The 25,832-nt window shown below is 47.1% G+C and overlaps 1 protein-coding gene across 1 annotated transcript in view; it reads left to right on the top strand.

Moving 5' to 3' along the window:
- The first annotated feature begins 12,852 nt into the window (after positions 1 to 12,852).
- The window catches only part of LOC142585772 (suppressor of lurcher protein 1-like), a 460,587-nt gene continuing 447,607 nt past the window's right edge, over positions 12,853 to 25,832 (top strand). The window contains exon 1 of the mRNA XM_075696765.1: positions 12,853 to 13,722. The gene's annotated coding sequence lies outside the window, so the exon portion shown is untranslated. The remainder of the gene's footprint in view (positions 13,723 to 25,832) is intronic.

Raw genomic sequence — 25,832 nt, 5'->3', positions numbered from 1 at the left:
TTGTGCTGACTTAGCGGGCATCAGAGAAGTGCAGCCGCAAATAGCTGCAATTGTCGCAAGTGTTAAGCTTGAAAATATTTTTATCTCGATATGAACACGTTAGGCACAACACATGAGAAAAGCACTAGACTAATAGATTTCTTAATTATTTTCTTTCGTTCACACTTACTTCCTCTTTTTGAGAAAGATGGTGAGCAAAGAAATTCTATACCGAGGACTTGGCTTGCGAACCCGATAGAGGGGGAGTTAGTAAACACAGAAAAGCTTGGTAAAAATATGAAACCAGTGGAATGTCCAGTTTGGCTATTCCACTTGCGGGAAAGGGCGCGTGCGTAAACGTGAGGTCGAAAAGCCAACAGCTCAGATAACGTCTTTCCATTAACACCTGTGCATTTGGTAATTTTTCATTTTCATATACAAGAAAAAAAAATTGCGCTGAAAGAAATGGGTTCGAGATTGAAATTTTTGGCAAAAAAAAAAGAAAAAAAAACAAAAAAACGGACTTTAGTGCGCGGGAGGTGAGTGAGATAAATCTGTAAGCGGCGGTGTCTTCGCGGCACCGGGTTCGTTTTTGACGGATGAGGAAAACGTCGGCCGGGCAGGTCCCCAGGGAGAGAGAGAGAGGAAGAGAGAGTTTCTCATCTCGTGCGCACCGGAAGAGCTTTCGTCTTCCTTTCTTGACAGGCCGCGCCATGCTCGTTCGTGATCAATTTTGTGGAGCTTGAAGAGTTTCCCGTTTATTTGATCTTTCTTTTTTTTTTTCAGCGTGGAGTTGTCTTTTCTCTGCCGAATATGCCCACAAAAATGCGCCGGGACAACCAAGATGCGTATGTAGCTTCGCATATATTTATTCGTGCTTTTTATTTTCTGAAAAGTTATGTTTATCGGTTTGTGGTTTTCTTTAGCAGCATAGAAACCTTATAATACGAGAGCTGCTGTACTCACACACATAAACTCTCCCTAACTTTCTATTTTGTATGGGCAACCTTTCAATGAGTCGCCCATTCAAAGGAAGCCTGTCATTATCATACAACAGTTGGTGCAGGATTCAATGCCAATGATGTTCTAGTACTCTGACGAGCATTGTTGTTGTTGTTGTCTTCAAAAGCGCTTTGGTGCCATCAAGTGGCTTGGACTATATGTCTTTGAATGAACGGCGAAGTTTCGCAGTAGCTGTAGTCAGTTATGGACACATCGAAATGTTTTCAAACAGTGGCTCATAAAACAGAATGATACACAGGTGTATCATGGAAATCTGTGTTTACATTTCGCACCTCACGCGAAACACATTTTGGAGTTCAGCAACCGTACACTGAAGTTTTGCGCTGCAACTCCGAGAACGGCGAGATGGTCATTGTGGGCTCAGGGATCGAAGCTCCACAGCGAACAGAATAATATAGAGCTTTATAGCGTTTACATGTGAATATAGCATCGGTTTGCGTGAAAAAAAATCATGAAGGTGAAATTGTTAGGATACATTACTACAACAGTAGACTACCTAATCCTGCCAACGCTATTCGGCAATGATAAATCTCTCTATGATATCGTACTAGGTTGTCTATTGATGCAAGGGGTTGCAATTCAGTGAAAGCAGTGTGTAGCAGAGCTGAAGTTAAACACAGGGTGCTTAGGTTTGTGAAATTACGTCAAGTATTGGCTTGCCTCCAAGATACGTTTCTATAGCTGCTATTACTACACCGCTTTGCGGAGTGTATTTCTTAGACGGAGAATATCGCTTATACCAACAGTGCTCAATCCTATTGGTCTTCGTTGCTCTTATAGCTAAGTATATTTATTTATTTATTTTTCTTGCTTACGGCGCACTTATCCGCTTTCCGCCCACTCAGCACTCTAGGGTGCCCAATTTCTTTCCTCTCTCGACCACCTTTGGCTCTTTACAAGCCCTAGTTTGTGAAACCCGAGCCCCTTGCTGAGACACCTCCATCGTCTAAGCCTTACGGAACGACGCCACGGCATTTGCAGCGCAAGCTGATTGCAAATAGACGAGGGCATCTTCGCGCCCCCCTAACGACCGCAGTGTGGCGTGCACACTGAACGCGCACTGCAGTTCGTGGGGGAGGGGCGGATTTTTCGCCGAAGGAGGCTTAACGATCGCCGGGGAGCGTGGTGGCGACGGCCTGGCTGTGCCCCGGGACGGCGGTTAAAGAGGGGTCGCTTCCTCGGGCGCTGTGTTTGCAGCGGCTCCACTGAAGGCGACGCAGAGGAGAATTTATCCTCCGCGACGATTCCAGGAGAGGACGGTTGTCGAGACGCGAGAGCGGGAAGGAAGAGGCCGGCGCATTGTGCGCGTGCGGTTATGAATGAATGAATGAATGAATGAATGAATGAATGAATGAATGAATGAATGAATGAATGAATGAATGAATGAATGAATGAATGACCAGCGGCAGTGGCTTAGTGGCCATGACGTTATGCTGCTGAGCACGAATTCGCGGGCTTCCAACTCCAGGCCGCGGCTGATGCACTCTGTAGTGGGCAGGGAGTTGAGTTGAGTTGAGTTGTTGTAGGCTACTGGTGGGATTAGCCTTGCAGTTGCTGCCGGCAATTGCTCCACCGTAGCGACACTTAAAATAAATAAATCACATAATCAGACACAGACGTCCCAATCACAAATGGTCACGGAAACGCGTTCGTATATCGTGCTTTTGATGCACGTTAAAGAGCCGCAGGTGGCCAAAATTATCCAACACCCTCCGTTCCGGAATCCTTCATATAGCTCGCTATGCATCTTCGAGATGATAATTCCTGAATCTTAATTAATTAATTAATTAATTAATTAATTAATTAAATAATTGCTCTTAAGCAGCTCCCTAAATTATCGGAGGGCTGAAGCTTGCTAAATTAAGTTAGAAAAAGAAACAGTGTAACGTCGGCACAACAATTTACATCCGTGCCATGCGGCCACGGTTTACAATCCACAGAGCACCGGTCTTCGCGCCCAGAGAGCTCACGTTCGATAGCGGCTGTTTCTTTGCATAGAAAGCTGTTTATTGCTGCTGCCATGGTGAGGTTCTGGCTAGACTTACAGGCGATTAGGTGTGAATAAAACCAATGTGTTGACTCTTACACGTGTAGAGCGAAGGAAATCACTGAATAGTCTTCTCCACATGAAGGGTTTTGCTGTGGAGAAACTGGATTTAAAAATACATAAAGAGACGTTTGTCGACACGAGAACATGACACGAGAACTTTTCGCTCAGAGTTGTGACTTCAGACCCGGTGACCGACGATGGTTCGCACAACCAAAGGGAGAGGACGTGCCAAGCGTTGTTGCTTGCTTTGCAGTGGATGCTACGTTCCACTTGTGTCATGTCGCGGCTTAGACAGGCAAGCAGTGCCTGTGTAAAATGAGTTTTGTGATTACTACGGCGTTCAAAAGATGCCATGACAGAGCGGTGGAAAATTGGCACCTTGTATGGTGGAAAAGAGATTACTGTTGCACTCACAGCTAAGCCAATAGACAAGCTAAAAAAAGAAAAGAGGGTGCACAATGCACTGTGCTGCTCCTTCTTGCTTGCGTCCATGCCTGTTTTTGGTCTTCATTCTTTGCACTTCATTCTTTGTACGGAGAGGCATGTGCTCTGTACCACGTTGGAGACACTCGATAGGCGGCCACTTGCAGAGCTAAGTATTCTTGGACTGCGGTCCCAAAAAACGTTCGCGCTAAAGGCTGGCAAAGCGCGTGTTCCGTTTCCGTGGTCAAAGGGCCTCCGAGGCAGGCTGTGATAGTGACACATGCCGATTCAATTTTTTTACTGCAATAAAAATAAAACAAAGAGAGGTCACCCTGAACGGTCACGGCGGCTCCTTTTCACGTAGCAGTAACAATAATAACAAAAAAAGTATTGCAAGGTAAGAAAGAACAACGTCATGGGGAAAAAAAAAATCTGGAGCATACAATCCTATAGACAATCGGACATATTTGGTGGATAATAGGCGAGGGCAAGTTGGCACCAATCTGAGTCCGCACATATACGCTTTTTTCCTTCCGATCCATTTATATCCGTTTCCTCTTTGCTCCACGCAGGGTAGCAATTCGGACTTTTCGTTGTTAACCTTCCTGCCTTTAATTTCTTTCTGTTTCTCCGATTCTAGTGCACCACGCCAGTTTGCCGAAAGAGAGAGAAACATCTGGAACCGTCTTAGAAGCAGGAATACGGCTTGCACAAAGAGCTCGGCGCAATTTCTACAAAAAACCACACCTGCCGTTCATCCCCGTGAACACGAAGGATGTACTGGGCGGGAGGAAGGCAAACAATTTGACAGCACCAGCTGCTTGTAGTCTGAGACATAACTCTCCTGTAGGTCTCAGCTGACAGCGGAGTGGAGGTAACAGTGAAGAGATAAAAGATTAGAAAAGGGTGTTCACGCACTATAAACATTATCTGTGTCGCATCCGGCGCGGTGCACCCGTAACAGGTTGTGCTTTGTCTCATGGCCAATAAGGTGCGGGTTAACGCCGAGTAAAGTCTGCACCAAGTCTCATCACACGCCGTAGGCTTGCGTAAATTCTCTTTAGTTCGGCTCCCGAAGTTCGTTTCTTCTCCGTGGCAAGGGCTTTGCCAATCTGACCCGGCTTCTCCCCGGTAACTTTGTAAGCAGCGTAATTCGAGTGAACGGCGTCGCGTTTCATTAGCGGAGTTTAGCCACAGCTCCTCCGAGGTGGGCTGAAGGTTTCGACGTTCGCCGGCGGCGTTCAACCGTCGTTGCGCCAGATTTCCAGGGACTCTCTGTATGCTGATTTCGCAAGCTGACTGTTGCAGCAACGTGTCTAGGCAGCGTTTTCCCCCGATGAATTCGCTTTGCTTCTATAGCGCGAAATATTCCTGAACTGTATGACGAAATAAACTATCAAGCCATCGCAAAGCTGCCCCGCGCCTCCAGCCTACGACTCCTGCAATATTATGATTATTCGTGGATGTCTGGTGAGGTCCCAACGGAATGGAAGCTGGCAAAAATCGTGCCGATCTCGAAGCCTTTTAAGCAGCCAACAAGCTACGCGTCTTTCCGGCCCATCGCCCTACTGAGCTGTGTGGGCAAGTTTATGGTAGCTCCTTCCATTCCTTATCTCTACTCTGTTACCACTTTACCTCTCCCTCCCCTCTCTCCCCAGCGTAGGGTAGCAAACCGGATCTTTTTCTCTGGTTAACCTCCCTGCCTTTCCCCTTTCCTCTCTCTCTCTCTTATGGAGCGGATGATCTACAAACATATTACATATGGTTCCTTGAAAACCAAAATAAGTTTCCTCGAGAAATGAACGGCTTCCGCCAAAGCAGGTCTGCTATTTATAATGTCGTCGCCCTCTTCTCTTCACTTGAAGAGGACATTCACGCTGGGAACATCCCGATAGCCGTTTTCCTTGACATCAAGGCAGCTTTTGACTCTCTTTTTTCACCACGCGATTCTCGCAGCTTTGGCTAAGCTTGACCTCGGACAAGACTATACAGGTTGATAGAAAACTACTTAACAGAGCAGAAAATATTTATGAGTACTCCGAGCGGTCCCACACAGTCTTACGCAGTGGAGAAAAGGGTACCCCAGGGTTCTGTGCTTAGCCCGCTCCTATTCAATCTTACCCTCTTACACATAACAAGGAACCTGCCGCGAGGAGCACACATCACAATCTATGCAGATGATAGCTGCATCTGGGGCGCATCAAGTTCGGGCTATATCACCCAATAACGACTTCAGAAAGCATTACTGAAGCTCTCCATGTATTTGGCTCCCCGAGGTCTTCACCTCTCGCCAGAAAAAAAGCACAACCATGGCTTTCACAAGAAAGAAAATGCCCAAATATTCGCTCCTACTCGGTGGACGACCGCTGCCGCATGTGCGGTCTCAGCGATTCCTTGGAATTATGATAGAAATCTCTCTTAGTCACCTCAGGCAAAAAAAAAGAAAAAAAGAAAGCTACGTGCGAGGATTGCTGCAGCATCGCAGTGCAGTGGCGATACGTGCGTCAGTTCTGCGTCCCTCACGCTCTCAACAAAAGAACTGGATTATTTCCGTGGCTGACGCTTACCCTTGTTATTCTCGTTTTTCTGTTCTTTATGTAACATCCAATGATGTATTCGTATACTGCTTTTGCGAATACAGCATTTGGTTGCTTGTCAGCGCTCTGTCCTGTGCTCTATACTCGCTCGTCCTGTGTTGCGCTGTTCCTGCTTTTATTCTAAAGCATCGCAAGTTTTCAAATTCATGGCGGGAACACGATGGGGCTGCAACTGCCGCTCAATGGTACTACTTGGAAAAGCCTACATTGAAGGCACATTGCGATATTGCCTACCGGCACTTCAGAGATTATCACCAGCAAACAAGAGGACTCTGGAAGCCGCGTGGAACAACTGCCTGTGCATTTGCATGGGCCTCCCGAAGGGCTGTTCAGCCTCGGGAACAATAGCGGAAGCAGGGTGTCCACCGATAGATGTCATCGCTTCCCAACAAACATTGCGTACCCATCTCCGGCATGTGCTCCAAGGGAAGAAGCACTTCTTGTGCCGCGTCCACGTAACCCACAGTAAACTGCCATGGCTTTTGACAAGCTGTGCAAATGCTGCACCTTCCTCCGATTATTTAGCCACAGAAGTTGCTGCCTCCGACCTTTCCTGGACACTTTCGCCTCTAGATATAAACTAGGTTGTACCCGGTGTAAATGGGACAAAGAGTCGCATGCCACAGGCCTTGCTACTGCAGACCACTCTCCTCTACTTAGCCGGGAAATACACTCAGCGCACCCACATCTACATTGATGCCTCAACCACTCGGGAGACTTCCTCCTGTGGCCTTTATGTACCTTCAACAAGAAAAAAATGTATTCTTATCAGCTGCCGCGGAGGACATCCTCAACGACAGCAGAGCTTCGCGGCATCAAGCTGTTCTCTATATACTGCACCGAGCGCCTGACCAATGGACGATATTCAGTGACTCTAAAGGCGCACTACAAACATTGCGCAGTCTGTCAAAAAACAATCATTAGCCTGTGTCTTTCGACATTCCGTACTTACATCACTTGGCCATTGCATCAGGCCACTGGATCACATTTCAGCGGATATCGGCTCATTGTGGTATTCTGGCCAACGAAAAAGCAGATGAGGCGGCACGCAAAGGTCATCAACACCAACACTATAGGTGGATTTATTTCACAAGATCTGATGCTTCCCAACTACCTAAAAGATTTGCTTCTGAAGAAAAGGCTCGGCTCTGGAGCTTGCCGACCCGACATTACCCTCCCCTTTAGTCAATCGACCCAAATCTCAGATCCAGACTCCCATCCAGCATACCTCGCCATTTGGAAACTCTATGTCATCGTCTTCGCCTGAACACCGCCTATGGAAACGACTTACGTACCGCTTCGGTCAAGTGACAAGTCCCCACTGCAACAACTGTGGCTCAGTTGAAACCGCGGAGCACATCCTGTTTGAGTGTCGAGCGTATGCCGACGAGCGTGCGTTCTATGAACATTGCATGCATTCACTTACACAGAGACCTTTGTCATTTGACTGTGCCTTAGGCCCTTTAGCCAGCCTCACGCAAAAGAGGCATGCGGTGAACTTCTTATTTACATGCTTAGAAAACATTGGCCAACTCGACAAACTTTAGTTCTACTCTGTCATCCTCATGTGCCTTTCACGCGGTGAATTCTGTCACCTCATTGTAGGACGGTGCATAGCTTGAAGGATTCTACCATTGCACGCCGTTGCTCATCAGTCAGAAAACTCAATGCCCTTATTTTTTACTTATCCATCTTTTTGCGCCTCTATCCTTCTCTTTTCCTCTCCCCAATCCCTTCCCCACGCAGAGTAGCATGTCAGCGATGTCTATTGCCGGCTAAAATCTCTGCCTTTCATTAAAGGGTTGTCTATCTCTCTCTCTCTCTTTCTCGCGTAAGCCTTGTAATAAAGAATCCAACTTGCAGAAGATAAACAAAGCAAGAGAAATTTGCCTGTTGGCTACCCTACATGTGGAAAAGGGAAACGAGTTCAATGGTGAGTGAGTGAGAGTAGGTGCACGAGTTATGACTGATCGCGTGTACAAGGCGTAGCGAATTTTCATCGCTGAAAATGGAGCTTGCCGCCGCACGGCTTATGTAGCGCTAAATTGATGCCTCTTTTGTTGAATGCGGAAAGCGGGCTAGCTGACGTGTTTGTAAATGTTACTGCTGAAACAAGTTTCCAAAACTGCAGAATAGCCTTCAAAAAAGTACCCCGGCATTCATATGTTCAAGTACGGGGACAGTTGTATTTTAGCAGCCTTGCTGGCATTTAGACGACATTATAGAAGAATGGCTATGCAGTACTGCATACAGTGCCCGGGAACACAATATTGACGAAAATCTAATAATTTCTGCTGCGTTGAAAACGGGCTCCTCTGCACGTGCGCCATGATGTCATTTTACACTGCTCTTTTCGGTGTTCTCTTGATTGATTTGTTCTTCTCTTTCGTACAAATGTTATCAATAAGGAGGGGGGGGGGAGTCATCTACATTTGCGCTAGCTTCTGGAGCAGTCGTTATTTTTATCCTTTGTTTGACGATTCTCAGTCTAATAAAAGCGTGTAATGTTGTGCCACCTTATTTTGAGTGGAGGTGTTCTTTCAGTGATGGGAACAGCTTCTGCTAATTTAACCCATAAAGTTGGCCACATATCAGCGAAATACTCCCTCTCTGTTTTGTGATGTAATTAGCACACTTGACTGTTTTATGCTATCGGCGCAAATAGGTGCTTTAAAGAAAGAAAGAAAGAAAGAAAGAAAGAAAGAAAGAAAGAAAGAAAGAAAGAAAGAAAGAAAGAAAGAAAGAAAGAAAGAAAGAAAGAAAGAAAGAATGAAAGGAAGTGTCAATGTATAGGGCACAGAAATTCGTTCGTAAAGTTGCGAAATACCTGAATCTGGAAATTTTTTTGCGCTTTCTCCATCCAAAGCAACAACGTCGCCACCGCAGACCACGTGCTTTAATTTTTAAAACTGATTTAGCGGAATTCTGAGAAGAAACTTTTGCAGTTTTGCGAATTTTTGCAGTTTTTACACGCATGTAAGTTGACAGGTCTGCATTGTCTAGAAGTGGGCCCCTCACATGCATATCTTATCGGGAGCGTTACAAATTAGGCTTCGATAGGGATCTGTACGCGTCCGATCTGCGTATCAGTGACAATTTTTCTTACGGTAGGAGCTTGGCAAATAATTTTAATTCACAGAAATATCATTAGTCGTGCGCCAAGGAACCCACACTTGCAGTCGACTCTTTTTCATGGAATCTTCCTAATGGTCCTTTCTTTCTTCGCCTTACATCTGAAGCAGCGTGCCGCGAATGTAACTTGGTGGGCTCTCTCAGGTTACATTAAAGGCATCCCTGTCTCTTCCGTTCTCTTTCTGAGGTGTGTCGCACATAAGAGGCCTGAGCTGGCCATTGCGTAAGTTGGGACTGCGGGCCCTAAACTATCTCTCTCAAACCTCTCGCCACGGGGAGAGATATTGCCGCTGCAACTCGCAATCGAGCACCCTGTTTGTCTGGCCTCGATTCTGAAAGCCACGAGTGAGTAGGTGGGTTTGTTGAAAGAGTCTAGGCGCAAGCGCAAGCCGATGCACGGGACCACGGCGTTGTACTCACTATAGGCCAGCGCATCCAATTGGAAGCGGTCGGCAGCCGTCGTTCCCACTCAAGCGCACACTCTGCCGTCCACCCATACGCGCCCATGCTTTGTGCGCGTGTGTTTAGATTCGCGCACACTTCGGCTGTCTCGTTAAGAGTTTCATCACCATTGAGCGTTGAACCGGAGCCACCTTACATTGGACCGAATGAAGAAACTCGTGCGCAAGTGAGAAACGGTTTGTGAAAGGCTTCAGGATCGCCTGCAGCCTAGTATTAACCAGCGAACCGATGACGGCAGCTCAACCACGAGCATCGAGAATTCTGCTTCTCTCTGGCTTGTTCGCGCCCTACGGCAGAGTATTGGTATCATTACCTTACTCGTTGAGAGCGAAGGAAACAGAGCGGTGCCAAAGAAAAGAAAAGAAAGCAAACGCATAAAGACAGAGACAACACGAATCGAAAGACAATTCAGCAAGTGTAAACCGTACTTTAATAATATAACTGGTTGCCTTTCGAGCTCAGTCGCTGACTGTACCATTATAGTAATTAGGCAAAAAGAAATACAGATCAGCGAATGGCCTACACATGACACATCCGATCACTTCCACGGGGCACCTTAATTTTTGTTAAGCTTTCTCGTTTTGCTAACCTTCCAGATGCGTACAAGCAATTCAATCTTGCGATATACCGCGAGAGGCCCCTACCGACCGTCAATGCCTTTATAGTTTCGATAGACCTAAATTTTGGTGGCTCTAAAGTTATTTTGTTCTATAGCATAGCAGTCATACTACTTCGTTGCATTGTTGCTTGTTAGTCCTATTGCTTTGTAGCGCTTGGGCTTTCAAGGCCTGTAGTTCTACAGACCTGGAGTTTTTATAGCTATATAGAGATTCGTACCGCCATAGCTACATCTCCGACAAAACTTCATTAGCGAAGACTAATAGGTATTAGCGCGAGAATCAAGACAGGTTTGGATGAAAGAACCTGCAGAGAAAGAGCTCAAAATACGCTTGCCAAGCCGCATGAGGTCTAAGGGAAATGACGATGGTTTATATTGCGATTAACAATTATTGTAGCCGAAGTTGCCACGACGGCACTCCAAGTAAGTGGGAGAGAGAGAGAGAGAGAGAGAGAGAGAGATTAGGCTGTGGAGAAGAGAAGGCCATAGAGCAGGGTCAAACGAAATTGTTCTCTTGGAGAATAAAAAGGTTGAAGAGGATTGAGAAGAAATTTTGTGGACAGAAAAAGTTGACACACGAGAAGGGAAGAGATGAGAGCCGATTCATTATCGGTAGCACTTTCGCGTGCGAGCACCTCCCGGGAAATAAAGATCAAAAGGGAAAAAAATGAGGCAAAGGAGAAAAGATAAGAAAGAAAGCGCCAGTACACATTTGACCGCGTAGACGGACTGCAAAAACTCAAGCCAGAAACAAAGGAACCATCGCTTAGCGAAAAGCGAAGACGAGGGAAAGAAAGAAAAGGAAATATATATTGTGGTTTGAAGTGCACAAAACGTAACAATACAGAAATGAACAGAAAAACAAGTTGAACGTCGCGTCGCCCTTAAAGTGCCATCCAGCTTCGTCTAATTTATATGCACACTCAGTATTGACGACGTTTCTGTCCTGTTGAACAATTTAATTATTTAAAAATGGGTGTAGCCGCGCCAAATCTTAATAAGCGTGGCGCCCGACTAGAAGCGTTAAATCTGTACACATAGCCCTCTTAATAAGAATTAACCTGGACATAGATAATACCACATATTTGGCTGTAATACCTTGACTCGCCCTGTTGCGCCCTGCGCTGTAGCCAGTACAGTTTAGTACGTCTAAGAGGAGGTCTCGTTGTTGCCGACTCATAGTTGACAATAGGCTTCTAGTTCATGATTCTAGCAAGACTGAAGGGAATGCACAAAGCACTCGAAAAAAGTTTACGAGTACTTAATTATAAATATCGCGCATAATAAGCTTGCTTTCTTTCTTTTGTGACTCTCAACCGTATCTCAACCGTAGACTAACCGTAGACTCAATCGTAGACTAACAATTGAAGTCCTTGCGGTTTTTATATAACCGTTCCCACTTCTGCAATAGCAGTGTATTGCCTGCAGCATTCGAAAAAGAAAAAAAAACAATTGAAAGTTTAGCCTTTTGAACTTTAACAGCGAACCGGAATTGCTGGAAGCATTTAAGGATATTTCTCCGACATTGCTGCTTCAACGAAAGTTTCCGTTCTTCTTTGACATTAACAAAAGAAATCCGGCTGGTAGTCATAAACTGAAAATTTTATCAGGCATGTGCATGATTCTCCTTGGCTGTAGTCTTTTTCTTAAGTAGCTTGAAAAATGAGGGCTGGATTTTTAACGTGAGCTTAATATATTTGTGTACTATATTTCCAATTGAGCACACTATATATCTAGAAATAGGTCTCAGCTACTTTGTTTATTTCGGCTTTTTTGAATAATTGGTGGCCTCATGTTCGAAAGGTCCTGTTTTATAGTGGTCACAATAGAACAAGCAGACGAAAGACCCACACACAACTACGCAGACTCTATGGGAATATACACACACTGAACACAGATATATACACGAGTGGGAGCGATGGCATCCGTGCAAAGTGCCACGGCAACATGAAGACGACAATGGATAAATAGCCTGGCCCTTCCAGTGAGAAATGTCCGTGACCTGCATCGTGGATGAAAGGGCGCCGGAACATTGACTCATCTCCCGAAGAGACGTACAGACAGAAAAAAAGCGAAGAAAGAACGTAAATGAACTTGCCTCTGCGGAAACTGCTATGTGTATAGTTGCTTAAATCAGTGTTGTAAAAATAAAACAAACAAACAAACAAACATATTTTGTTTAAGGAAGTACATGAGCAGCGAAAATCGAAGCCAGGGTAGCGCATTCGGGAGAAGGAGCATTTAATAACTCCTCTGTACTGACAAATTAGAAAGAGTATGTGTACTTCTTCCTCAACTAAAAATGTGAAGCGGAAAATATATTTGCACGTTACGGCTACAAAGGATAATGTAGATGTGGCTTGAGTCTGGTGCAGTTCCGCTTATGTTCACGTGCTAAAAGGGAGAGCAGATCAGAAATCTATTGACTCCGAGATTGGGCAGCCGTGGAGCACGGAATCAACGGAGAAGTGCTGTATGTTCCCAAGCGTTCGCACAGATGGCGCTCGGTCTCGCCGTCATCGCAGCACTCGCCAGCGCTTGGCGTGCGATTTCAGCGCAGACGAGACGCGGCGGATCGTGCCGGCGTGTGCGCGCCAGCGATGACGGCCACGACGCTCCAAGTGAGGGCAACGCCGCCGCGTCCACGCCCGATGTCATGATGGACCGAGTCAACCACGTGACGCAGTGCGCGTGGCCACGCCCTTGCTGATCATCTGTCCTGCAGAAGCCAAGTCACCTTTCGTCACGCGGTTGGTGCCGAAGTGGTCCGGCATCTGTCGGATAGCCTTCGATCCGCTTGCTAAGCGCATTGAGGGGAGCCCAAAACATCTACATGCTCCGTGCGGTTCGCTCAATCCCAGACCTCCAACAACGACCGAAGGCCCCTGTGGATGTCTGTGAGACAGCGAATAACTGGTATCCGCAAAAACGCTTCCTTCGGCGCGCGCAAGTAGTGGGATGTGCGTAACGGTAGCGTCTAGCATCGCCTATCGTTTGTTGACTGACCGTGCGGTGCGACCACGTCCCACGACGCGCCGCGATCTTCGCTGAGAACGGCAAGTCATCCTGCTCGACCGGCGACTCCCGATAGCGGGCTTTCCTCCCGTTCGCTTCGCAGTATTTGATCGTTCGTTAATCTACCGCGGTTCGGAAGTGCGGTCTTTCTGTGTGGCGAGTGCCTGTTGGTGCCGTTCAGTGGCAACGCGCCTCAAGTGAAGCGCTCTCTCGCCAACTTCGTGCGTGGGATTCTTGAACGTCGGAAAACACCGGTGCGCTCTATACGCCATTGCGAGCGTCGTCGCCTGCTTTGTGCATCGACTGCTTGAAAAAAAGCGAGCAAGTCGCATAGTCGGTCTGTGATGCGGTGAAGGAAAACTTCTTCTCTTTACGCGACAAGACTGGATTAGGCCAAAGACCGAAAGTTTCTTCACCTCCAAGTAAGTAAGCGTGTCGTTCCTTGTGTTGTACATATTACGTGTAGTGAGGGTTGTTAAGACTGCGTTGGAAAGCGTGTGCTGTACTGGTATGTACTCGCGCTTAGCTTCATCGTTGTTCTCGTGAAAACTAAGCACAACCAGATGCGCATACACACGTGCTTTAGTGCTAGCTTTTACAACAGAAACGTGCACTGAGGCTCGACTCCCGGACAGACAACCATTGGAACTGTAGCGGTGAAAAGGTGGTTCCAATCACCGCCTAATTTTATTCTACAGATGCCATATCAGAAGTTGGTTCGTATTCGATTTCTTGCGCTTCCCTTGCTGATTATTGACGGGCGTCTTAGCAGAGTAACTATCATGACATTGTGCGCCTTAACTGTAACCGACAGGACGCTACATATTAAACTTGAATAAATGGACTGATATTAAACTTGCACCCTATCCGTGAGAGAAACCGCGCACACAACCACGCGCATTCACTAAATGCACACACGCACGCGTGCGATGGGGAGCGCAAATGCACTGGTACTACCGGCGTCTGCCGCACACAGAATCCATCGCACGCATTAACTCAGTATAGTATAGGCCTTTCTAGCGGTTAACCTCACCTGACTTCCCTCGGTTAAACACGCCCGACTGCAGCGCACACGGCAAAGAGAATGCGCCCGAAAGCTGCGGGGCTAATCACGCCGTGTGCTCTCTGGACCAGCCACGCGTGTAAATTGTGTGCGTGGCCGAAACGCTAGAGCAAGCAGAAGTCGCCGCTCATTTTCCTCATACGGTCTCCCAGCACTTTAGGGACCTTCGCTTAGGGCAAGCTGTTACCTCGATGGCGCGACGCTTTAGCCAGGGTGCAATAAAGGACGCCGGAAAGCCGCGCAACGTTTATGACAGGTGCTGGTGGGAAACGTTTCGGGGGCGCCGCATTAAGCCGTTCTGTTCTCCCCGAGCCAGTATACGGGCACTTGTACATCCTTGGATTCTTGCTTCATTACCTCACTGCCTCTTCACTTTCCGTTCTCTTTTCCTTTTTGTCGTCATCGCTTGAAGTTCATTCCAATTCCAGTGCCTAGATAAAGTAGCACGGCTGGCGATATATATATATATATATATATATATATATATATATATATTGCCAGCCGTGCTATTTTATCTAGGCACTGGAATTGGAATGAACTTCATGCGATATATATATATATATATATATATATATATATATATATATATATATATATATATATATATATATATATATATGTATGTATGTATGTATGTATGTATGTATGTATGTATGTATGTGTGTGTGTGTGTGTGTGTGTGTGTGTGTGTGTGTGTGTGTGTGTGTGTGTGTGTGTGTGTGTGTGTGTGTGTGTGTGTGTGTGTGTGTGTGTGTGTGTGTGTGTGTGTGTGTGTGTGTGTGTGTGTGAAAAAATCCGTATCTTTTTTTGGTAGACTGGCTTTCGCCGATCACACTTACTATTCTTCACGTGTGGTGTCTTTCCACTAATGACATGGTGCTGCATTTCTGTACAGGTGTGTGTGTGTGTATGAGGGGGCAGAGGGGGGTCTAATCGTATGCCGGAAAAGGGAGATTCGTTAGTGTGGTCTTCACTGTGCTCTTTGAAATGGCAGCCGCGTGATCTCACATTCATCGTGCCGTCTCTTGTCGAAAGCCCGTTTTGAAAGACGGCGGGAACTATTGGACGACGCAATAACACAGTGGCGTTCTATTCACTGAGCAGCTTAGAAATTACAGGTTATGTTCGTAAGAAAGACTGGGCAGAAGAAGAAGGAACTGTGTATAAAGAAAGGCTGGGCGTATACCTCTTGATGGGCGTCTTGAGCTCACGATCTCGCTGGTAGCATGCTTGAAGATGGACTGAACAAACTATGCCTTCTACTCGTTGGAATATCTAATATAAATGAAAGGGGGCCAGTCGGATTTTGGAAAATGAAGAGCAAAAGAAGAAAGAAACAGTGAATAGAAATTCGCGGCACGGGTTTTCCGCTTTTGAAATTGCTACCGAGGTAGGTATAGAAGTTGAGAAAAGAGAGTTAGTTACTCCTACTTTTTAAACCGCAGAATGCTTTAAAGACCAATCCGCTTGAATTAAAATTGACGAAGATCACGTGTGTTTCGAAAAACTGGGCTACACGGCCATTTTTTGCCGACGATTAGCTAAATGTCCTGGCTGTGCTGTTACTTATGCGCTTGCTTGCTGCAGTATATCATCGGCCACGTTAGATTAGTAATTTGTTCCCCTTATTGTGCACATGACAAAGCGCGTGGCATGCTTCTTAGCGCACGTAATTCTTTTTTTGAAGACAATGATTTCTTTGCTGACTTTACGTGCGTTTCACCTATCAGTAGTCTGGCTATCTTGTGACCATTTCCAGAAAAAAAATTTTGTTTAGTTGTCTATGACGTAGGACATGAAAATGGTGTCGAAAGATGCATCTCCATGCCTTGAACACGTAGCAGTATTCAGTAACTAAGGATATTATAAAAAAATATCACCGCCCCTTTCAGTCCGTGAAGATGGTCGAACAGCGAAGCTGTGTTATTTACACCGAGTGTGACACCCTGCAAGTCAAACTTCGCAAGCAGTCTATATTGTAAATCTTTTGTTTCACCATTCGTTCACCTCATTTTCGCTTTTGCGTGCTTCGCATGGGGAGCATGCGTTAGGAGCGCTGTCGTTTTAACTCGGCATCTCTGGCGCACAGCTCGGCGTCGTCCTTACGACGACGAGCCCGTTCACGAGCCAACTCTCGCTGACGCTCGCGGTAGGCAGCTTCCTCCTCGTGGGTACGCACTACTCGCGGTCTTCCCACGGTTGTAGCTGGGATGGAATGTGCGGAACCACTAATCCAAAGCTCCCTATGTTGGGCACAAGGGCCCACCACTGGAATTGCGGGCGCTGCAATCGTTCTGACGATTGACGTGGCTGCCGGCACTTCTTGCTGGCGCAAGTGCTGACAGCCACGCGCTCCTAGTATCGCGTTTCAGTCTTTCATTTGCTGGGCACTCACTGTTCGTTGGCCGAAAGCTACAAGCATGGCCCTCGTTTATTTCGCGGCAGGGTGGAATCAATCGTCGATAAATTCAATGCCGATCTGGCTCGATCGCCGCAAATGCGCCGTGTGGCAATCGTATAAGATTTTCACATATAAGATATCATTCTCACAAGGGGAAAGTGGTCACTCCAACCCCTTGTTGAGCTCTTTTCCTCTCCCGCTAGGTTACGGGGCGCTTTTCGGTGAAGTCCGACAACGATGGCACAGGGTCCGCATAAACAGCTTCGCTGTAAAAGGTGTATAATTAGCCACAAACACTCGTAGAGTGCTCTATATGTTTCTACTAGCGCCATTTGACGAGTGTGCACTAATACGTGCGCGCGGGGCATCCCGGATGTACCTGAAGTCCCCGCGCTTTCACAGCGCGCGTCCAGTATGCTTGCTTTTGAAGAAAGGATCTTCTTTACTGACTTTCCATGGGTTTGGGGTATTTTGGAATCTTAATATGTTGTCAACACTCCCAGAAAAGAAATCAGTCACGGCCCAAGAGCTCCGTACAAATGGTAAACCAGCGAAGCTCAAACTTGTGGTCCTAGTGTTTATCATTGGGTTAATTTCAACGATGGCTTGGTAGGTTGCCGGATCCTCGATACGCAGTTGCTGCTTGCGCTCGGCTGCACGAGCCTGTTTTTGTGCCCGCGCTGCAGCATTGGCACGGCGTAGACGAGCTCGTTCCCTGTTCTGTTCGCGGCGTTGCTGGTGGAAAGCTGCCTGTTTATGACGCGTGGCCTACCTCTTTCGGAGCCGGAGAGAAACTGCTGCGCCCGCGGTCGGCTGCGACAATGTCACTACTGGCGCAGCCAATCGCGCGCCTCTCTTTTTCATTTCTTTTTTTTTTCCGCGCTTGCGCATGGATTGCGCCGGAAGAACTTTTGGCGTACAGGCGACAGACAGACGGACGAATCGGCTAGCCGTATGCAGCTTCGCTGTAGTAAGGTCTGCCACGTGTAGCCTCTGAAGAAACATGGTCATCGTCACTGTGCGTGAAAAGCTATGCAAACAAATGAATACCGATAAGAAATGAGGGAATAATGGACACGAGAAAGTGAAAAAAGAAAGGCACAATAGAGATATGTAATAAAGATTTATTCATTTAATCATCCGATTAATCATGTAGGTCGACCTTATATTTAGCGCTGGCACTTGTTTGACCTTATATGGTGGTTGACCCTGTGCTTTTGATCTAACCAATTTCTTTTCCGAGCTGAAAATACGACAGGGACGATCGCGCTTCGGTGACACTTTTTTGAAGTTCATGCATGAGATAAACTAGAGACGACACTCGTGGTCTGATGACCTAACGTTTCTTTTTAACCAAACATATTGTTACAATGCGTCAGGCGTTTATTCAGAAGGGGCATCGCGGGAAAGCGCCGGATGGGACGAGGCCACTAGACCGAAAAGCAGTCTTCCTCTTCTTTCTCTTCCACCGCTGCTCCTCTTCTGCTTCGTACGCACAAACGCGCCATTACACTGCTTCTCGCTCAGACGGAGTCAGGTGGCCTCGCGCTGGCTGCATGTTGAGCCTGGCGACATGCGTTACTTGATTCCGGGCAGAACGTCTGCCGTTGGTGGTGAGGCGCGCTGTGGTATAGTTCACCTCGCCATGGTGGTCGAGTGTCACAAAAGGGCCGTCATGGTGTGCCAAAAGATTTGTGCACTAACCGCGCTTCCGTACTGGGCTCCACAACCAGACCAAGTCGCCAGTGGCATAGGTAACGGGGTGGTGGCGGCTGCCGTATCTTGCCTTTGATGTATCCTGTGAAGCTAGCGTGCCTATGCACAAGCCTACGAGCCTCTTCAGCACGATAGAATGTGTCAGCTATAGGATACTCGTCAGTAGTCGACAAAGGGAGGATGGTGTCAGCAGTACAACGAGGCGGGCGTACACACAGAAGATTGAATGGGCTGTAGCAAGTCGTCTGGTGACTCGCAGTGTTGAAAGCGTACGTCATAAATGGTAGAGTCCGATCCCAATTCGTATGATCCGACGCGACATACATTTCAGTCATGTTGGTGAGCGTTCGGTTGGCACGCTCTATAAGGCCATTCGTTTGGGGATAGTATGGCGTCGAGTGTCGGAAGGTAGAAGCACACAAGCGAAATATAGTTCTTCCACAACATCTACGGTGAACTGGCGGCCGCGGTCGCTGATTATCACTCGGGACGGCCCATGCACGAGGATGATGAAGCGCAGCAGGAAAAAATAGATGGCTGCAGCAGTGGCGGAGGGCATGTCTACCGTCTCGCAGTAATGGTATGGTAGTCGACGTACATGATCAGCCAGTGGTTATCCGCGGAGGATCGCGGAAAAGGGCCCAGAAGATCGATGCCAACCTGATAAAAAGGGGAGCTTGGAGGTAGCACAGGCTCAAGTTTTCTGGCGGAAGCTATGTTCGGTCTTTTATGACGCTGACACGCCGTGCAGCTGGAAACGTATTGTTTGGTAGTCTGACGTATTTTCTGCCAATAAAAGCGTTCTTTAGCCCGGTACAGAGTCCGCACTAACCCCTAGTGGTCTGAGATGGGGGTCATCGTGCATGATACGTAGAACAGATGAACTGAGGCTCTCCGGAACCGCTAACAGCAGGGGTGCACCAGTTTAGTGTAGTTCCTCTTGTATTGTAATTATCGCGAACACAAAAACGGCATGCTAGTGTAGAATTTCGCGTGGTGGAAAAGCAAGGCAGCAAACTCGAGTTCATCTGCTCAGTCTTGAATCCATCGCAGTCAGGAAAGACAGATGCCAGGGAGGCTAGGTGGGAAGCTAGTGGCATCTTTGAGAGGCGGTCAGCGTCAGCATGGCGCCGACTGGTCTTGTACAAAGCAGTGAAATCATACTCTTGAAGTCTAAGGGCCCAGCGCGCAAGTCGACTAGACGGATCACGCAAGTTCACAAGCCAAAAGAGTGGGTGGTTGGCCCGTGGCGACTGTGAAGTATCGGCCGTACAATTACGAGCGAAATCTTTGAACTGCAAAGATTACGGGAATACGAGAACAAGGTAAAAGAGGGAGCCAACGTTTCAACAAGTGGACTTGTCTTTTTCAAGGTGACATATGCTTTCCTCGGCACAGTATATCAAGGTAGGGTTCTTCTAAATGAGAGAGCGGGTAAGGCGGGTGGATGAGGCAACGACCGAAGCTGTGTTAGCGGCGAAGGTGTAGAATTGAAAAAGGGGTGCTATGCACACGGCCGATGACACGGCCGTGTGTCAGCCGGCGTGTCGGCCGTGTGCATAACACCCCTTTACTATCTGCTTCGCTGGAGGTCAGTGGGTTATGGTCAGTGGTCAGTGTGGAAACGTTGGCTGCAGCTTTCACCATGTTCTCGATTTGATCACTGTCTTTAATTTGCATCTCCCGCTTTCCCCGTGCTTTCCAATGATTACGGCAAGACATGCCCTTTCGGTCACTGTGTAATTGCGCTCTGGCATGCGTAGCGAGTGGCTGGCATGAGAAATAACGCGTTCTCTGCCATCAAAGCGTTGGGCCAGTACAGCCCCAATGCCCACACCACTAGCATCTGTATGAATTTCGGTTGGTGCGGAACGGTCAAAGTGGTGGAGAATAGCTTGTAACGTCACAAAAAGTTAGGCTGTCGAAAAGAGGCGTCCCACTCGGCAGTCCAATCGAAGGGTGCGTCATTTTCTAAAGGACAATTCAATGGATAAACAGCTTCAGCAAACCGATGAATAAAGCGGTGAAACTAAGAACACAGTCCCAAGAAAGTTCTCAGCTCTTTCACAGACAGTGGTGCTTGAATCTCTTCGACGGCTTCAGTCTTCCGTGGATAAGGTCGGATGTCACGTTTATCCACAAGATGACCTCATATCAATGCTTGCCGCTCACCGAAATGACACTTCGTTGAGTTCAGAACAAGTACAGCGTTTTCGATACAGCTGGGGACAACATCGACGCGCTTGCTGTGTTCACTTAGTGTGTGACCAAAAATCACAACGTCATCGAGGTAGCACATGCAATCTCCCACTTTGCGCAGAATTGTTTCCATAGAGCGCTCAAACGTTGCGGGGGCGTTGCACAGCCCGAATGGCATCACACTGAGCTCGTAGAGTCCATCTGGAGGCACTAAGCCATTTTCTCTTTGTCCGCCGTGTCCATCGGTATCTCCCAATAGCCTGAGCGCAAGTCAACTGAAGAAAAGAATGAGGCTGAATGGAGGCAGTCAATAGGTGCGTCAATCCGCGAAAGTGGTTGGACGTCCCTTTTAGTGACCGAATTTAGGCGGCGGTAATACGCAAAAAAAAAAGGCAATGTTCTGTCTTTCTTTTTAATGGTTATCACTGGAGCCACCCAAGGACTTCACGACTCCTCAATTTTTCCCGTTTGAAGCATTTCGCGCACTTGTTCATCGATTATCTTGCGTTCTGCCGGAGAAACTCGGTAAGACTTTTGTCTTATCGCATGCGCCGTACGTGTGTTTATCCTGTGACGTGTGCGAAACGCAGGGATCGAAGGCGCTTTGGCATCCTGTGAAAAGTTGAACACATGCAGGTGTCTTCCCGACGGAAAATTGGCCAAGGCACGGCGCTCACTGGTACTCAATGGCTTGCTGATCGTGCGAAGAACACAGGAGTCAGTAGATTCAAGGTTTTCCACCTCGTACGCATACAAACGCGCCGTTACATTATGTTTGTAAGTTGCACCAACCAAGGAGAATTAATGAAAGCTCAAGGTTTCCGCATCTCCACATACATTCTTCAATTTCTGCGAAGCTGTCACCTTAGGTGCGTGTGTTGAGACTTTCTTGTGCGCTTTCATTTAGTTCCAGAACCATGTGTGTCTATTACCCCCGCATAACACAAACGATCCCGGACTCGAGACCATTTCTCTACTCAGCCGAGTTGAGCACAGCGTCGCCATTTGACTGATGGCGACGCTACACTTTTGTAGAATTTTCGCGGGTGATCATGAAACGCAGTGGCGACTACTGTCGAAGGGTGGTGCTGATATCTAATTTCTTTAAAAATTTATAAAGGAAAATTTGTAAGATACCACAAAGGGCATTGAGTTTCTTTTTGAAGCCCGAACTGTTTTTTGATGGACAAAAAAAGAAAACATACCGGAGCAAATAATTGCCGCAGGATGAGGCATGTGTGTGCTGAAGCAAAAATCTGGAGACAGCTCAGCACACATCCCAAGCTAATGGATTGCGAAGGTATTCACCCAGCGAGACGCATAGGAAAAATCCACCTTCATATGCACTAGAATTGAAAGCGGATGAAAGCCTTAACTGGTCAGAAGTCGGGATAAACAAGATGCGTTTAGAGTGTTGTTGGAAAAGAACAGGGGAGAAATTGATATGATCGGCTGCGTTATGGACATGGATAATGGCTAACTGTACAAGGTAGATATAGAGGTTTTAAGAAAGAGAGCAAATATTAAGGAGACATCAACAATATGATAGACTGCTTAATACCTACAGATTACTTGAGTAGCTCAAGCTGGCTAGATGTGTCGCCGCCCCGTTTCTACGGGTTTGCCAAGCGATCATCATCATTGAGTCGCGGTCGAGTGGAGTAACTTTCTAGAATATGGGAATTACTGTCCTTTTGCTTCCTTCTGCGCCTTCCTTTACTCGTGCATGGAACTACATAAATGTTGGTAAAATTTGACTGTCTGTAGCCTTTTCAGTCCTTTTGTTCTTTTACGTTTGCTTGCCCCGCGAAGAGATGTAGCCGGCGCCAAGAAAGATGCCAACGTCTACTTTAATCACATGTCAAATTAGAGTAAAGAAGAAAAGCTGGAGGTGGGGTAAGGCCCGCTCAAAAAAGTAGTGAAGCGAGCGATTCCTCCGAAATGCCTCCGTGCGGCTCTGTGCACATCTGACGAGCACCACGTGAACACCAGTGGGAGAGGCTAAGTAGGGCGTCTAAAGAAAACATGCTTGCCTCAAAAGAATTGCGGTATTTGACGAAAGGCTGGTGAAAGCACGAAATCTGAAGGAAAGGAACAAGGTTACAATTTCCGTGGCACGCAACTAGTGGTTGTGCTTTATGTATGAACAACTTGTTTCCCCGACTCAGAAAAAGTGGCGGTAGTTTGCTATCACATGAAGACGAGCAAAAGGAATCGAAAATGAATAAAAAAGGGCTTTGGAATATCTGTCTGCTCTCGGGGTGTAATTCAGGAAGCACTTTGTATAAAGATGTAAAGATTGTCATATCAGTGTCAAGAGGCGCATTCAGCCCGAAGCGTTTCCTTACAAAGAAGTGGTCGCGGTTTCCGAAATCTTGTGCCATCACGACAGGGAGAAGAATATACGGCATTTAAAGGTCGACGTTTGTCAAAAACGACGACTTCTTTGCGACCAGGCTTCGTCAGGCCTCCAGTAGCATCTATTTCTGCACTTTACTCACACGAAAACAGTGCAACACTTTAGAAATCGCTGCTGGCTGCAGTATATATGGATACCGTTTCGTATAATTGAATATTGCAGACGCGTACAGAGGCCGTCATTTTGCGAAGGATATCAGTGCGAAGAGCTTAGTTGATGCTTTATTGCATGGTTTGGATTTTAGTATGAGCCGTGTTGGTATGGTTTTATTGACGCGGCAGGTTATAATTTTTTGCTTTTTCGTTTTTCAACGCATCAGTTTTCGTGGTTTATGTATAAAGCCTGCCGCCTAAATCGTCCCATAGTGCGCCTATGTTTAGGATCCACATTATTATTATTATTATTATTATTATTATTATTATTATTATTATTATTATTATTATTATTATTATTATTATTATTATTATTATTATTATTATTATATAATGAGTGGCGTACCGAGGAATCTTTCTCGAGGACGGGGGGTGGGCCGCACTTGACCTCAAAGGAGTGCTGGGCAGGCGAGTGTTGTCGCCCGTCGTTTTATAGCAGGTTCTAAGTACTACAAACTTTATTTCTGTCAGTGGTTTTTGGCGGTGGACGGGTGCCTCAGTCCAACGTTCACTGGTCTCTGCAGTTCGCTGGGATTGATCGAGAAGAGCTCTCTGGCTCGCTAGATCTTCGCTAGCAAGGCAAGCCTCCCACTGCCTGTTACTTGGCGCCGTAAGAGGCGAATTGGAATTTGGCGGCCGTAGTTCGCACGTCTACGTTACGTGGGTAAAGAGTGAGCTGCTTCTCGCACGAAGGACATTACATTATCAAGGCTCACAGAAATTTCAAAGGGGGGAAGTGTCCAGATAGCACTACCCCCCCCCCCCCCCCCCCCAACCGTTGGCTGCGCCACTGTCACTGCTGACTCACTTGAGCCCGTACAGGGAATCATACAATATCAAGGAACATATAGAACGAAACAAGCACTGGAAGCATAATGACCTAGCTAATCATTCTAATGCTAGCTTGCATGAGCATATATACCTATCCACTGTCAACAACGCTCCTGGGTCACTTATTTCATTTTTGTTTGATAGCTCTAGGAAAGCGGACATGTTTGTGTGTGTAGCTTAGAGCACGAGAAGCTCCACACGTGTAGCCACTTTAGTCTCTCTAAGAGTTCTCTGTCGGGCGCTGTGTCGTGTGTGCGTACCATTTGGCATCATTGCCTCAGAAAGCGGCTCCTAGTAACAGCCTTTCTTCAATCGCGTTACTGCTTCTGTTGTCCATGCTGGAGATCATCGATTCGATCCTCCTTTTTTGATGTTAAGCGCCTGGTATGTAGGCGACACACGAGGCTCCTATCTAAACAAGGCCCACATCTTGATCAAACTTCTCCGCTGTGTATAACGACAGGGCGCCATCGCGGTGACTTAATGGCCATGGTGTTCTACTGCTGAGCCCGAGATCGTGGGTTCGATTCCCGAAGCGGCAGCCGCAACTTGACGCGGACTGTATGTATAAAAGCTCGAATTCAGAGGAGCATCGGGGGCATGTTAAAAACCTCCACATGCGCATACTTTTGCTGATTTAGGCCGTGATAATCCTCATCAACCGAGAAACAAAATGTTGTGGAACTATGTCGGACATATTGGTCTATGCCGTTGTCAAATGCAAATAGGACTATTTGGGAGCTTCAATGGCTATGGTGTTGGGCTGATAAGCACGAGGTCGCGAGAGCAAATCCCGGCCACGGGGGCCGCGTTTCGATGGGGGCGATATGCGAAAACAGTCGTATACTTAGATTTAGGTGCACGTTAAAGAATCCCTAGTGGTCCAGATTATGCCGCAGTCTCTCACTACGGCGTGTCTCATAACCAAATCGTGGTTATGGCCCGTAAAAACACCATAATTTAGTTTTATTATTTATTTGGGAGCGCCGCAACGGCACGTCGCTTTCGCGTTGACAGTATCTTAAACGTAGCTTTCATTGCAGTCTAATACGGCGGAAAGAAATAAGTTGTTTAGTTGAGACAGCGTTAATAGCAAGATTGAACGGCATGGTAATGAAGGACTCCTAATTGTAATAACCTATGGCCTGTGATAACACTAGTCCTGTGTATACAGAATGAGGCCAGTAACCATTATTGACACAAAAACCGAATAGCGGAGGGAAGTTGGTGGTCAAACGATGCAATTATCTCCCCATGTATAGAATTCTGGAGCCCAGTTGCGCACTATAGAGAATGAATGTTGAGGACTGCCTTCGACCAATGCGTTGACGCTGTGCAAGTAGGTTGGCGAGGGAAAAGGGGGGACGGGTCAAAGGCATGCAAAACGGAAATGCAATATAAGCGCGGGAAAGTGCGGGCGCCGCAAGACAGGCAGTGCCTGTTTTCGTCCAAATGGGATTAATGACGGAAACGACGGAACGCAATTAAAATTAATGGGCGCCATCGCGGAGGTCCGACTCACTCCTTCCTAGTCGTGGACGCGCACGACGAGAGACGAGGTACCGCGTTCACTAGACTTGGCGCGGGGGCGCGCCAGTGGCGTTGCGGCGAGGGGTCGATGATGAACGTGGAGTAGAGTAGGAGTTCACATACCGAGAGAGAGAGGCGTTACAGCCACCGTAGTAGCCTCAGATGTCAGCAACAGCAGTGAGTGGCGATCTTCAGTGTCTCGCCTATTACTCTATGGTAGG

This window comes from Dermacentor variabilis, chromosome 6, assembly GCF_050947875.1.
Source record: "Dermacentor variabilis isolate Ectoservices chromosome 6, ASM5094787v1, whole genome shotgun sequence".
In the NCBI taxonomy this organism is placed as follows: Eukaryota; Metazoa; Arthropoda; class Arachnida; order Ixodida; family Ixodidae; genus Dermacentor; species Dermacentor variabilis.
Note: the sequence above shows the minus strand (reverse complement) of the source record. Positions and strands in the feature narration are given on the sequence as shown.